Source organism: Ipomoea nil, unplaced genomic scaffold (genome assembly GCF_001879475.1).
Source record: "Ipomoea nil cultivar Tokyo-kokei standard unplaced genomic scaffold, Asagao_1.1 scaffold0715, whole genome shotgun sequence".
Lineage (NCBI taxonomy): Eukaryota > Viridiplantae > Streptophyta > Magnoliopsida > Solanales > Convolvulaceae > Ipomoea > Ipomoea nil.
Genome location: NW_017617143.1, coordinates 84,314 through 90,832, shown reverse-complemented (window position 1 = coordinate 90,832; position 6,519 = coordinate 84,314). Strand labels below are relative to the sequence as shown.

Sequence of the window (6,519 nt, the reverse complement as noted above, 5' to 3'; positions counted from 1 at the left end):
GGCGCAAAAGTTAGAGACAAAGTTGCAACGAATTAGCGACGGAATTTCCGCGGTATAATTTCTTAATTATAATAGCTACAGATTAGCGACGGATATGGATATCCGTCGCTACATTTTCAAACGGGGTTAGTTTGTGCTTACATATTAGCGACGGATCATCATGTCCGTCGCTATATTTATACGGGAGATTTATTGTGTTTACATGTTAGCGACGGACTCTTAATTCCGTTGCTAGACTTATCATCCGAATTTTTTTTATCATTTTAATATTTTAATTTTAATTTTATCGCCGTCTCCATCACTAGAAGATACAAGCGGGAGACAGATTAAGCTTTTTTTAAACAAAAATTAACTACGGAGTTTGGAATCCGCCGCTATCTAGCAACGGAAACTCAAATCCATCGCTAACATTAATAAAACGTATTGCACATCTGCCTAACCCTAACTAGTCGACGCACTTCTTCTCTCCCATAACACTCAAACGTTTTTCTCCTGCTGACGACGCGCAACAGAGACGACGCTGCTTTTCTGCTGACCATCACTTCCCCTGCCGCCTTCTCCGCCCACCGCCAACATCCGCTATTTTACTCCGACCGCAACCGTACTGCGCTGCTTCTCTGCGGGGGTATCCTTCCGACCATCACATCCCCCGCAACCGAGACACGCTGCTTCTATGCCGGAGCATCCTTCCGACCATCACTTCCCCTGCTGCCTACCCCGCCCACCGCCAACAGCCGGTATGTATTTCACTATTCTGTGAGTTTTTAAATTTTTTGATTTGGGTGTTTGCGGCTGTAGGATGATTAAATTATGCAATTCTGTAGCGGTTGTAGGATGATTATAGGATTTTGTGATTATTATAGGATGAATGTAGTTATGTAGGATAACTATATTATGCGATTGGTACGAAATTTTCATGAAATCTAGATGTCAGTGGGATTATTGCCTTTATTTGTGATTATAGTTTTTTTTTTTTTCATGAAATCTGGATGTAGGATGAATGTTAGTTGGATTATTGTAGAAAAAAAAAAAAAAGAAATACATAATGGAGGTGGCCTCTGTAGTTTCTTTTGGTTGGTTTCTATGCATAAGTTGGTGTTGATAGATTTGTACATGTGGGTTTCGCCATCAAAGTGTTTTCTTGAAGCAAGCTGCAGATTGGAGGTGACATTTTAGGGTATAGTAGTGATTCTATATATGCTTGTCTTGATGTATGTGAAAAAATGACTTGTTGTGTCCTACAAGGGTTAATGTAAGTAGCAAGTCTTTAGTAGGAGATTAATGTGTGGTTTTGATAATTTTTGCCAATTTTCTAGCTTATTAAAGATTATCAGTTAACACTGGAAAGAAAAACATTTATAGAAAACATCTGATCTATCAAAGTAACAAATAGAGTGGACTGGACTCTGGAGGAATACTAGCTAGCATCTGTGTGAGGGCAAGATAAAAAACTATAACGTGGCTGCATTTTCTAGTATGCAAAAATTAAAGGTGGCATTGAACAAATTAATCAGATATAAAAAGTAAGTACACCACTGTTCAATACTGAAATGAAACTTGAGAATAGAAAATTAATTCAGAGAGGCCATTGCATTACAATATAAGATAAGATAATGATCCTTACACAAATTTGAAAAAACTATATTATATTAAGTTAATCATTTTACCCTAGGGAAATCACTCTTGCATGCGATCGAAAATCATTGGTAGAGTCAGCAATGTTCTGCTTCTTTAGGCCTTTGTTCCCACCACATACTTCACTACTTGCTCCTCTTGGTCATTTTCACTAGAAAGTTCATCTATGCTTTTGATTGTCAATATGATTCATTAGGCTTAAACTATAAATGACTGAAATATGAAGTGTTGAGGTGTATATGGAATGACTGAAATGTGAAGTGTTGGTGTTGCCATTTTTCTGGATTTTCATGTTTGGTAAAACTTATTTGATTATAACATTCATAGTCCAGTTTCTAGGTATGTAGCACAGATTGTTGATAATGATTGTACACTACTTTTTAGGTTATTGAAGTAAATAGTTTATAAGTAGCTTGGAGTTGATTATGGATTGTGAATGATCCATAATCATTAACCTCAGTTATAGACTTAGAGTACATAATGATAAGTTTTACTACACAATGCCGATCATCATACTTGCAATGATTGTTGTCTTTGATGTTCTTTACTTTTGAAGTATATGTTTGTCATTTTAATGTTCATTGCCTTTAAAGTAGATATTTTTCACTCTCGGAATTTTTCTATGCTCATATAATGCTAGTCTGAACTCATAGTATATTAATTGGTGTTATCAATTTTGTCAATATTATGGTATATTGTGTTTTATTTGTTGCCTTTGTGGGCTCAAAATTGATGTCTAAGCGGCCAATACTATTGTGGTATAACTGCAGTTTCAAGTCGAGAATCAAAACTGCGGTAGAGATGAGCCCCTCAAAATTCTTCAATGGAGGTAAAATCAATCTGCAGTTTTGAAGATACATAGATGGTATTTGTAACACCCCCCAAACAAGACCTATTTAAAAGCCTTAACACATGCAGATTAAACAACAAAACTAACACAGCGGAAGATAAAACGAAAACTGGATAAAAGAAATCCGAAAGGGGTGTCACGCCACGTCTACCAAACACGATAAACGCTACGGCAAACAATCTGCAAGTGTATGCATCTATCCCGAAAACATCAGTCTACAACTACATTGGCACACAGGCCACAAAACAGGGATAAAGGTGCTAAGCTACCAAGCACTAGACATCGCGCTCGTCTAAACATCACCTGAAAGATACAAAGATAAACATTGGGACGACGCCCGGTCAGTGATAATTGCTGGTAACCCACCAATACCCTTAAGTATCATACATAGATAGATATAAGTTATAAAATCATTTTCGAAACGGAATACATAAGTATATAAGTCAAAAGCCAAGATCAACAGTCAACACAAGACTCAACACTCACAAAGATAACACGGGAACACATCCCAAACCACAAAGGTTAACCACAACACAATGGAATAAGACAAGATCGATGGCAACACATGCCCTTGTGACTACACACGTCACAAGAAAGAGAATTCACCACACCGGCTACACGAGCCCTCGTGACATCACCCATCACGAGTTGATATGCCTTCCTTATGCCCTGTTCCAACCTTATGGCTACGCCCGACCTTGTACCTTCATGCCAACCATTACCTACAGGACCCCTGTACTTCTTAGTCCAACCTTTTCCCTCCTGGGACCGTCGTCCCCCACCAACAAACCACCAACAAGACCACCAATTTCATAGTACACAAGGGTACCGTACACGGCGACACATGCTCGGATAAAACATGTTATCTCCCAATCACGTGAACCTTACTCGAAGGCCACATCTCCATAATCACATCACGGCCACCACGAGGACCGCTGCAATACCTTGGTGACTAGCGTCCCATACCACTAATTGTGCAATCCAGGTAAAGCCACACACGCACCACCACTCACACGAGTCAATCAACGGATCACAACGAAGGTATGAAACAAACTCAATCAAGGAACGGGTCACAACCCAACGACAACAACGATGAATAACACAAGTTATCATCAACCAATCGGAAGGTAAAAACCACACACACGCTAGCATTAAGACGATAAACTAGCATGCTTAATAACGGAGAAACTCAAGATAGTTCCGAGGAACACACAAGACACCTCTTGGTCCAACGAAACACAATGTTGAACACTTAGCACGATTCAAGACACCAAAGTCCTACATGGATGGATACCTACCATATAGTTCTAGACATACGAAACATCAAGAAGACGCTCAAATAGTTCCACAAAGAACATTGGGAAGTCAAAAGACCATATACCGAGTCAAACGGATCACGGGGAACAAATCCCGATCAAACTCCACCATGTACCCGCGGGTGGACCCACGGGTAGTGCCCCACCCATGGTTCCGCTCGCGGGAACATATTCCCACAGGGCCGTGTACCCACGGGTAGGCCGGCGGGTGGTGCCCCGCCCGCCGTTCCGCCCGCGGGAACACTCCTATACCACAACAAATCCCTTCGGGGATTTTCTTCTCCAAACACAAATTCAAGTCCAAAACAGGCCAAATCTCACCCAATACAACAAAATGACTTGAACCATGGAAAATGCCAAGCAATGGCACAAAGGAACCCTAAACACAAGCTCTAGATATGCAATATCACAAAACAAATGCATAAACCCTCACATTTCATAGCAAAACACAAGTAGAATCCAAGAAATCACATATAGGTAAGCAAAATAGGTTTTGTAGAGCATGGGTTACCTCTTGTAGACCAAAAGACTTCACTTTACACCACAACAAGCTCCCCACAAGGCTTACTTTCCAAACCCACTTCAAGATCAAACCAAAAGATCATAAAGATCCTACCTTTAAGAAAAAGACAACTAAGATGGAACCAAAAAGACAAGATAAACTTAGATCTTACTCTCCTAGATGCCCAAATAGGTGAAAGGTTGAATCTTGGAAGCAAAACTTGAAATCTTGACAAGGGTCTTTACTTGGCTTGGAGAATAAGCTACACTTCTTTTCTAGAGAGAAGGTAGAGCTAATTTCTAAGAATTGTGATGAATGAATGAAGAAGTTTTCTAGGTTAGATTACAATACTAACTCTTGGTGAAAAGAAAAGAATACCCTTACTAACCTTTAGAAAGTGTAAGGAACAAGGGAACTCCCCTCAAAGCACAAGGTACAACACAACTTTAAGGTTGACTAGTCAAATACTAGTCCTTGAGTATTAAAAATCAGGATTTTAGGAATTAACTCTTCAAATAAAATAGGATTAATTACTCAATTAATCTATGGATTGAATGTGGATTTTTGGGGTGTCACAGTATTCATATGAAAGGACAAGAAAAGAAAGGTAATTCATTTTGTATCTCTAATCAGATTTCAGACTAGATATGAATGGTCAATAAGGATATGACAAAGGATATTTCTTTCAGATTCTGAGTCTGGGGAGCTAGTTATCTGATATAAGTCAAAAGACTATTAAAAACAAGTTTTGTATGCTCTTGTATGCTAGAAGATTAAACTTTGAGAAAGAAATTCACTTGAGGGAAAGAAAATGATAACTATTTTGCTCTTCGTGTACCAGTCTTGTTTTGACCACCTACTTTTTTTGTAAGGAATATACTCCATGGTTGAAACATGATGACTTAGATTTGTTTTGCAATTCATGTTGTGTTTCATTCTGGTATTGGCAGATTACTGTGCATGTGAAAGGCAAAACAGAGTGTTTCGACTTTCGAGTGCCAACCTAAACCAGCTCCAAAAATTTACCCTGTATGCACAATTACCAGCACTCCATCCAAGGTATTGGTGATATTTTTATTGTTTTATGAAAATGACTCCATAAATTGAATTGGGTTAATGTACAATTATTCAGTGTTTAGTTCTAGTACTCCTGCCATTAAAGAATATGTATTCATTCCATTAGTGGGAAACTGGGAATAGTTTTAGGGTTGTCATTGTTCTAAGATTATGACTCAATGCTTTTGGTATTCAGTAAGGTTATTGTGTAAATTATCTATGCATAATTGTTTTTTTTTTTTTTTTAAATATGAGCAAGTGATTTCAACTAGTCCTTGAAAAGCTAGTTTTTAGCTTCTTTTAAAATAAAATATATGACTTCCTTCTAATGGCTTATGGAAACAATAACAATTGCAAAACTCCTTTTCAAAAGCCATAGGCAATATTCATAAGCCTATCCAAACACAGTAAAAGATCAGCACATGTACTTCTAGGAGTAAATAGGCCAAAAATATATTCATCGAAATTGTGGTTTATACAGATCTCACTCTTATTATAATCATTGAAGATATGGTTTGTGTGATTGGGTTTCGGGTTACTAATTGATTAGTGAAGCGTGAACATTAAGTAATTTGTATTTTGCAGGTGGTTCTCGTTCGGAAGCAACTAAAAGAAACGCATAACTCATGCACAACTCAACTATCAACAACAAGATAAACAACTCAACACATTCTAAATGCAACACATGCCCTCAAATGTAAGGATAAGTCATGATGCTAAAAGTATAAATATATATATATATATATATATATATATATATATATACTCTCACACTCAAAAATAATATACTTTTTCTTTGGAGGTTTCTGTTGAGTCACAATAACCCGCTTTTTTCTTCTTTCTCTTTGAGTCACACAGACTCACTTTCACTTCTTTAATCGCGGGCGAGGTAGAAACTTCACCATGTGTGAACGGACTTATCCGATCTCGACATCTAGCCGGCCTAATACTCAATCTCACCCATGGAACCACTCTCTTAGTTCTAATCTCAAACTCTATGGAATCAGGTATCGTACTTATCAATGCGCACACCCCCTAACCGGGATTCCAAGCCTGGCGGGTAGTATCCAACCTAGTAACGTGGGAATACGCCTCATTACTTCATCTCGGACCGCAATGTCCATAACTTTCTCAAACTTTCTTTCTTTCTCTTTTCTTCC

The 6,519-nt window shown here is 38.2% G+C and overlaps 1 long non-coding RNA gene across 1 annotated transcript; it reads left to right on the top strand.

The window, feature by feature from the left end:
* Nucleotides 1-296: 296 nt before the first annotated feature.
* On the top strand, nt 297-6,059 carry LOC109176593. The gene is made up of 5 exons (XR_002053421.1): nt 297-737; nt 2,406-2,500; nt 4,882-4,910; nt 5,254-5,362; nt 5,945-6,059. It is a non-coding gene; the product is annotated as an uncharacterized LOC109176593 (long non-coding RNA).
* The last annotated feature ends 460 nt before the right edge of the window (nt 6,060-6,519 follow it).